This window comes from Aristolochia californica, unplaced genomic scaffold (assembly GCF_029961685.1).
Source record: "Aristolochia californica isolate CCGP_79_NKW_82.1479 unplaced genomic scaffold, dmAriCali1.0.hap1 SCAF_12, whole genome shotgun sequence".
NCBI lineage: Eukaryota > Viridiplantae > Streptophyta > Magnoliopsida > Piperales > Aristolochiaceae > Aristolochia > Aristolochia californica.
In genome coordinates, this window is record NW_027181793.1 from 11,449,550 (window position 1) to 11,458,505 (window position 8,956).

Genomic DNA, 8,956 nt, shown 5'->3' on the forward strand with positions numbered 1-8,956 from the left:
ATAACAAAACTTTTGTGTTCATTTGTGGTTTGTGAATAAATTTTCTTTACTTACATTTTTTTTTTCCATACATAACCTCTAAAATTTTCAATTTGTTGTTAACAATTTGCCTTATTTTTTTCTTTTTACGGTATGTAGGCGGAGCGAAAACTCAAAATCTAGATTTAAGAAAAAAGTGTACATCTAAAATGGAGATGCATAATGTACGAATTTAGAAAGAGATAATTCCAAAGAGTGTCTGTAATTTTTTGGGATTGTAAGCTCTTTTTAGTTTTTATATCTCAGGTTTTGCAATCGTCGGGAAATGGGGGAGGCGGAGGATTTTTAACTCAGTGTTGACTCCCTATCCATAAGTCATTTCTTACAAAAATATAGCCCATTACATATGATAAATCACTTTACAATTCATCTATGATTGTTAGGTCAGCTTTTTGCAAATGGGCCAAATAATGGTTTGTTTGACTCGGGTAAATATCCCACCGCACGTTCACTAGAGAATTTAATGAGCGTATGTTATTCTCTTTAAATGCTTTGGATCCATAGGTCATTTGCATCTTTAACATGTTTCAAGCTTGCTTATCCATTTTTAAAATGATATTAGGGTTGAACTAGTGGAATTTCCCAAACGTGAATAACAAAAGTTTTGTGTTAATTTTTGGTGTGTGAATAAATTTTCATTACTTACATTTGTTATTGTTTTAAATTTTTTTCATACATAAACTCTAAAATTTTAAATTTGTTGTGATCTATTTTCCTTTTTTTGTTTACGGGTTGAAGGGAGAGAGAAAACTCAAAGTTTTGATTTAAAAAAAAAGTGTACATTTAAAATGGAGACGCACGGTGCACCAATGTAGAGAGAGATAATTCCAAAGAGTGTCTGTAATTTTTAGGGAATTTAAGCACTTTTTAGTTTTTATATCTCAGGTTTTGCAATCGTCGGGTAAAGGGGGAGGCGGGGTGTTTTTAACTAATTGTTGACTCCCAATCCGTAAGTCATTTCTTACAAAAATTTAGCCCGATACGGATGATAAATCACTTTACAATCATCTATGATTGTTAGGTAAGCTTTTTATAAACGGGGAAAATAATGGCTTGTTTGACTCTGGTAAATATCCCACCGCACGTTCATTGAGAATTAAATGAGCGTTTGTTAGTCTCTTTAAAAGCTTTGGATCCATAGGTCATTTGCATCTTTAACATGTTTCAAGCATGCATATCCATTTTTAAAACACGTTTAGAAGAAATCTCTTTCTTGTAAAATTCCATGCAATTAGGGTTGAACAAGTGGAATTTCCTAAACTTGGATAAAAAAAGTTTTGTGTTAATTTTTGGTGTATGAATAAATTTTCTTTACTTACATCTGTTATTGTTTTAAATTCTTTCCATACATAAACTCTAAAATTTTCAATTTGCTATGATCTATTTGCCTTTTTTTGTTTACGGGATGAAGGGAGAGAGAAAACTCAATGTTTTGATTTAAGAAAAAAGTGTACACTTAAAATGGAGACGCACAGTGCACAATTGTAGAGAGAGATAATTCCAAAGAGTGTCTGTAATTTTTAGGGAATTTAAGCTCTTTTTAGTTTTTATATCTCAGGTTTTGTAATCGTCGGGTAAAGGGGGAGGCAGGGTGTTTTTAACTGTGTTGACTCCCAATCCGTAAGTCATTTCTTACAAAAATATAGCCCGTTATGGATGAAAAATCACGTTACAATCATCTATGTTTGTTAGGTCAGCTTTTTGTAAACGGGCAAAATAATGGATTGTTTGACTCCGGTAAATATCCCGCCTCACGTTCACTTTAGAATTTAATGAGTGTTTGTTATTCTCAATAAAAGCTTTGGATCCATAGGTCATTTGCATCTTTAACATGTTTCAAGCATGCATATCCATTTTTAAAACACGTGTAGAAGAATTCTCTTTCTTGTAAAATTTCAAGCTATTAGGGTTGAACTAGTGGAATTTCCCAAACTTGGATAACAAAAAAATTTCTTCATTTGTGGTGTGTGAAAAAAATTTCATTACTTACATTTGTTAGTGTTTTAATTTTTTTCCATACATAAACTGTTAAATTTACATTTTGTTGTCATCTATTTACCTTTTTTTGTTTACGGCATGAAGGGAGAAGGAAAACTCAAAGTTTTGATTTAAGAAAAAAGTGTACATCTAAAATGGAGATGCATAATGCACAAATGTAGAGAGATATAATTCCAAAGAGTGTCTGTGATTTTTAAGGAGATTGAGCTCTTTTCAGTTTTTAGTTCTCAGGTTTTGCAATCGTCGGGAAAAGGGGGAGGTGGGGGATTTTTAATTGAGTGTTGACTCCCAATCCGTAAGTCATTTCTTTCAATAATATTACCTGTTACAAATGAAAAATCACTTTTTACAATCCTCTATGATTGTTAGGTCAGCATTTTTTGCAAACGGGCAAACTAATGGCTTGTTTGGCTTTAGTAAATATCTCGCCGCACGTTCACTTATGAATTTAATGAGCGTTCGTTATTCTCATTAAAAGTTTTGGATCCATAGGTCATTTGCATCTTTAACATGTTTCAAGCATGCATATCCATTTTTCAAACAAAGAAATCTCTTTCTTGTAAAATTCCAAGCTATTAGGGTTGAACTAGTGGAATTTCCCAATCTTGGATAACAAAACTTTTGTGTTCATTTGTGGTTTGTGAATAAATTTTCTTTACTTACATTTTTTTTCCATACATAACCTCTAAAATTTTCAATTTGTTGTTAACAATTTGCCTTTTTTTTTCTTTTTACGGTATGTAGGCGGAGCGAAAACTCAAAATATAGATTTAAGAAAAAAGTGTACATCTAAAATGGAGATGCATAATGTACGAATTTAGAAAGAGATAATTCCAAAGAGTGTCTGTAATTTTTTGGGATTGTAAGCTCTTTTTAGTTTTTATATCTCAAGTTTTGCAATCGTCGGGAAAAGGGGGAGGCGGTGGATTTTTAACTCAGTGTTGACTCCCTATCCATAAGTCATTTCTTACAAAAATATAGCCCGTTACACATGATAAATCACTTTACAATTCATCTATGATTGTTAGGTCAGCTTTTTGCAAATGGGCCAAATAATGGTTTGTTTGACTCGGCTAAATATCCCACCGCACGTTCACTAGAGAATTTAATGAGCGTATGTTATTCTCTTTAAATGCTTTGGATCCATAGGTCATTTGCATCTTTAACATGTTTCAAGCTTGCTTATCCATTTTTAAAACGATATTAGGGTTGAACTAGTGGAATTTCCCAAACGTGGATAACAAAAGTTTTGTGTTAATTTTTGGTGTGTGAATAAATTTTCATTACTTACATTTGTTATTGTTTTAAATTTTTTTCATACATAAACTCTAAAATTTTCAATTTCCTGTGATCTATTTTCCTTTTTTTGTTTACGGGATGAAGGGAGAGAGAAAACTCAAAGTTTTGATTTAAAAAAAAAAGTGTACATTTAAAATGGAGATGCACGGTGCACCAATGTAGAGAGAGATAATTCCAAAGAGTGTCTGTAATTTTTAGGGAATTTAAGCTCTTTTTAGTTTTTATATCTCAGGTTTTGCAATCGTCGGGTAAAGGGGGAGGCGGGGTGTTTTTAACTGATTGCTGACTCCCAATCCGTAAGTCATTTCATACAAAAATTTAGCCCGTTACAGATGATAAATCACTTTACAATCATCTATGATTGTTAGGTAAGCTTTTTATAAACGGGGAAAATAATGGTTTTTTTGACTCTGGTAAATATCCCACCGCACGTTCATTGAGAATTAAATGAGCGTTTGTTATTCTCTTTAAAAGCTTTGGATCCATAGGTCATTTGCATCTTTAACATGTTTCAAGCATGCATATCCATTTTTAAAACACGTTTAGAAGAAATCTCTTTCTTGTAAAATTCCATGCAATTAGGGTTGAACTAGTGGAATTTCCCAAACTTGGAAAACAAAACTTTTGTGTTCATTTGTGGTGTGTGAATAAATTTTCTATACTTACATTTGTTATTGTTTTAATTTTTTTTCACACATAAACTCTAAAATTTTCATTTTGTTGTGATCTATTTGCCTTTTTTTGTTTACGGGATGAAGGGAGAGCGAAAACTCAAAGTTTTGATTTAAGAAAAAAGTGTACATCTAAAATGGAGATGCACAATGCACAAATGTAGGGAGAGATAATTCCAGAGAGTGTTTGTAATTTTTAGGGATTGTAAGATCTTTTTAGTTTTTATATCTCAGGTTTTGCAATCGTCGGGAAAAGGGGGAGGCGGGGTATTTTTAACTGACTATTGACTCCCTATCCATATGTCATTTCTTACAAAAATATAGTCCGTTACTCATGATAAATCACATTACAATGATCTATGATTGTTAGGTCTGCTTTTTGCAAACGGGCAAAATAATAGCTTGTTTGGCTCGGGTAAATATCCCACCGCACGTTCACTTCATAATTTAATGAGTGTTTGTTATTCTGATTAAAAGCTTTGGATCCATAGGTCATTTTCATCATTAACATGTTTCAAGCATGCATATCCATTTTTAAAACACGTGTAGAAGAATTATCTTTCTTGTAAAATTTCAAGCTATTAGGGTTGAACTAGTGGAATTTCCCAAACTTGGATAACAAAAATTTTGTGTTCATTTGTGGTGTGTGAATAAATTTTCATTAGTTACATTTGTTATTGTTTTAATTTTTTTCCATACATAAACTCTAAAATTTACATTTTGTTGTGATCTATTTACCTTTATTTGTTTACGGCATGAAGGGATAGGATACAAAAATAAACTCCAGATATTTGATATCTTTCTCTTTGAATGAGATCTCAATTCCGCTATGGTTTCATTAGCTATCTTACAACTAGAATCCCTCTTTTTTCGGATCCGGTTACTCCACCACCGCGAACCCCAGTCAGGCATGATACACTTTTTAGTTATTGGGAGAACCCAAGTACTCTCTTTCGAATCCATGAAACAACTCTAAAGGATCTTTTTCCCTTTTGGAAGATACAGGAGCGAAACAATCAACCTATTGATATTGGAAGACCAAAAATCTTCTTCCAACGTATCATTTCTGGGTCCAATGGAATTCATAGGTATAGGAAGAAGCCCCATCAAATAGAGATTTTTTCTTTCGACCATATTTCGATTGTTAATACAATATATAAGGACCGCTACTACAAGCAGTACTACACCTTTGATCGTGAAATATCGATTGCTTGTTGAACCCTATGAATCACGCGAAAGTGAAAGTAGGATACTCCAAATTCGGGGGTCAAAGAGTTTCCGTTCTTGGTGGAAAAAAATGTGAGTGAAAGATCCCGCTGAATCGAATTGGGTCCATGAATCTAAGAAATAGTGGGAATTCTTGATCTCTCTCAATATCTCTCTCAATTCGAAGATCCAGGATTTGAATTGATGTCCTTTCATTGATTCCTCCTAAAGATTTCATTTCAATTGGAATTTGGTTATTCACGATGTACGATGACGATGATCTCTGTTAAGCATCCATGGCTGAATGGTTAAAGCGCTCAACTCATAATTGGCAAATTCGTAGGTTCAATTCCTTTCGGATTTCTTTTAGTGGAGGGGGTGGGAGGGGAGAAGGCGAATTTCTCATTCTATATTTTGGGGGAGCTATTGTGAAGCCTAGAGAGGCGGAAGCGGCAAATCGCTTCTACGGAGTTCCCCAACTGCAGCTTTGCTTAGTAGCTTAACTCTTTCAAATCGCTTCTACCGAGTTCCCCAACTGCAGCTTTGCTTAGTAGCTTAACTCTTTCAACTCGACTGGCGTGGCGCTGCTGGATGCTTCTGATCAATAGGAAGAGGAGGAAAAAAAAAAGCTGATGATGAGCATCTATTTGAGTCGATCATTTCCAAGATCTAATTCCAGTTTTTTCTTATGTAATGGAAATGCCTCACAATCTCAAGTTTTACGCTTAAGGGAAGACATGTTCTTGGTGGATGCAGGACCTGGGACCCCCAGAATTTGTATGCAAGATGAGCCTACAGGAGTGCCAATCAACCGAGCCACCAAGTTTGAGAATAAGGTTGGATTCCTGGATGTAGCGGCTGGTGAATCACTGATCAAAGAGCAGATTTTGGAGAGATTCTTCATCGATCTAGTGGCCGGTGAATCACTGATCAAAGAGCGAGCAGCCGCCAGGTTTAATGATTTGGTGGGATCCACAGATGTAGTGGCTGGTGAACCGCTTCTTCTTCCACGAAGATTCAGACAAAACCGAGCTTGGATGGAACTGAACAAGATTTGGCGAACGAATACAAAGGTCAAAGGCATTTTTATGGAAAAAGTCAAAGGAGTTATTCAATAGCAATCGCAGGTTTCATTACTTCTCTTCCATCCCGTCCTCTCAACAACACTCAAAGGATAGCGAATGATCGATTCACCATTGAGAGCATTAACCCCAAAAGGACGAATATTGTGGTGTTCTAACAGCGGCAGATCAAACAAGAACTTGATGAGCGAAATCCGCGTACGAAAAAGAAAAAAGAGAGAGAATTTTGCTTTTCTTAAGCGCCTTCTTCTCCTGATCCTGAGAACACTCTATCACCTTAATCCATTCTTTTGTTGAGGGAACAAGCAACTCCGGGTTGGTATGGTGCAACCCTCGCCTAGCGCGAAAGGCTCTGTAAGACCTCGCGTTAGCGCAGCCGTTTGATTGCTTGCCCTCTATTTACATAGCGAAGAAAGGCTCTTGCTCGAATGCGTGACTGCGGCGCGCCTATCGCCCCGGCACTCTCAAATGCATGTTGGGTTGGGGCCAGCAATCAGACTGCAACTAGGGAGATGAAGAATGGAATTGAAGGCAGAGTCAAACTTTGATTTGAACACCAACCAACGAGTGGCGGATTTGGATGGACAGAAGAGGAGTAGCGCGCTACTTATAGCAGCCAGTGAGCGGAGCGCGGATGCGCTCGCTCAAAGCCATACGCACACTTCCTGCGCACACAAGCCCACTTGCTGCCATGAGCACATGCCCCTGTCGCGCGTCAAGCTCTATTGCTACAGGGCTACGCACAAAGTAGCAAGAGGCGCTTCTCGCCCACCGCATGGCCACACCAACCCTCGCCTAAGGTAATCCCCTCACGGCACTCTTGCTATCAGGTATCAAGCCCCTGTACGCAATTGGGCCATAGGGGGCACTAGCCCACACGCCCGCGGGCAGCAAGTGCCTTAGGGCTTGTGCGCTAGCGGCCCTATTGCAACAGGGCTTGAGCGCGGCTTGACTTGCCTGACTCCATAGGGGCCCAAGCTCTTGCTGGTAGCCAGTCTTTCACTTCAAAACCGGAACTCCCATGCCTTTCTTGGTCGGACCAACTCAACCGGTGATTTCCGACAAGTCTTTCATCATTTGGAGAGCAAGAAGCGGAACAAAAAGAAAGCTTTCTTTATATTTATGGATAACCAATCCATTTTCCAATATAGTTATGAGACTTACCCCAAGAAATGGGTACATAAAATGGAAAGATCGGAACATGGGAATAGATCTGATACCAATACGGACTACCTATTTCAATTGTTGTGCTTTCTTAAATTTCATACCTATACACGGGTTCAAGTTTCGATCGATATTTGCGGATTTGATCATCCCTCTCGAAAACGAAGATTTGAAGTGGTCCATAATTTACTGAGTACTCGGTATAACTCACGCATTCGTGTACAAACCAGTGCAGACGAAGTAACACGGAATATCTCCGTTAGTCAGTCTATTTCCATCAACCGGCTGGTGGGAGCGAGAAGTATGGGATATGTCTGGTGTTTCTTCCATCAATCATCCGGAACTACGCCGTATATCAACAGATCATGGTTTCGAGGGTCATCCATTACGAAAAGACCTTCCTCTGAGTGGATATGTGGAAGTACGCTATGATGATCCAAAGAAACGTGTGGTTTCTGAACCCATTGAGATGACCCAAGAATTTCGCTATTTCGATTCTGCAAGTCCTTGGGAACAGCGTAGCGATAGATAAATTCAGAATCAGAATAGGTCCAGTCCAGGGGACAAATCAATAGGAAATGCTATTTTCTTCGTAATCATAAGAATGAACTTCTATGAAATGAAAGAGTTTCACGGGAATTGTCTTGATCGTCGGATATCATTGAAAAGAAAACGAGTTTGAAGTGTTCTCGAACGATTTCCTGCAATTCTGCCCAGTAAGAATAGGCCAAAAATCTTTATAAAGCAAAGGTCGCCCCCCTATTGAGTAAGGCAATAAACGCTCACGCGGGTCTCAAAGCGCCCGGCGGCGCGAGGTTGATGAGCAGGGAGGGTGCATTTGTTCTAGTTGGCCAAACGGCCATCCCCCGTCTTCCCTAGCCAGGGATTAGTCATTCAAGGATCAGTTGATGCGTCAGGATGAAGTTCTTTGGTGCTGCTCCAGGGTGAATAGTAGATGCACAATGCACAAATTTAGAGAGAGATAATTCCAAAGTGTGTTTGTAATTTTTAGGGATTGTAAAATATCTTTTTAGTTTTTATATCTCAGGTTATGCAATCGTCGGGAAAAGGGAGAGGCGGGGTATTTTTAACTGACTGTTGACTCCCTATCCATAAGTCATTTCTTACAAAAATATAGCCCCTTACACATGATAAATAACTTTACAATTCATCTATGATTGTTAGGTCAGCTTTTTGCAAACGGGCAAAATAATGGCTTGTTTGACTCGGGTAAATATCCCACCGCACGTTCACTAGAGAATTTAATGAGCGTATGTTATTCTCTTTAAAAGCTTTAGATCCATATGTAATTTGCATCTTTAACATGTTTCAAGTTTGCATATCCATTTTTAAAAAACGTGTAGAAGAATTCTCTTTCTTGTAAAATTTCAAGCTATTAGGGTTGAACTAGTGGAATTTCCCATACTTGGATAACAAAAATTTTGTGTTCATTTATGGTGTGTGAATAAATTTTCATTATTTACATTTGTTATTGTT

General features: G+C 37.3%; 2 pseudogenes; both read left to right on the forward strand.

The window, feature by feature from the left end:
• Positions 1-5,813: 5,813 nt before the first annotated feature.
• LOC137946375 (small ribosomal subunit protein bS1m-like) lies at positions 5,814-6,607 on the forward strand (annotated as a pseudogene).
• Positions 6,608-6,814: 207 nt separating this feature from the next.
• Positions 6,815-8,035, forward strand: LOC137946584 (NADH dehydrogenase [ubiquinone] iron-sulfur protein 3-like; annotated as a pseudogene).
• Positions 8,036-8,956: the final 921 nt, after the last annotated feature.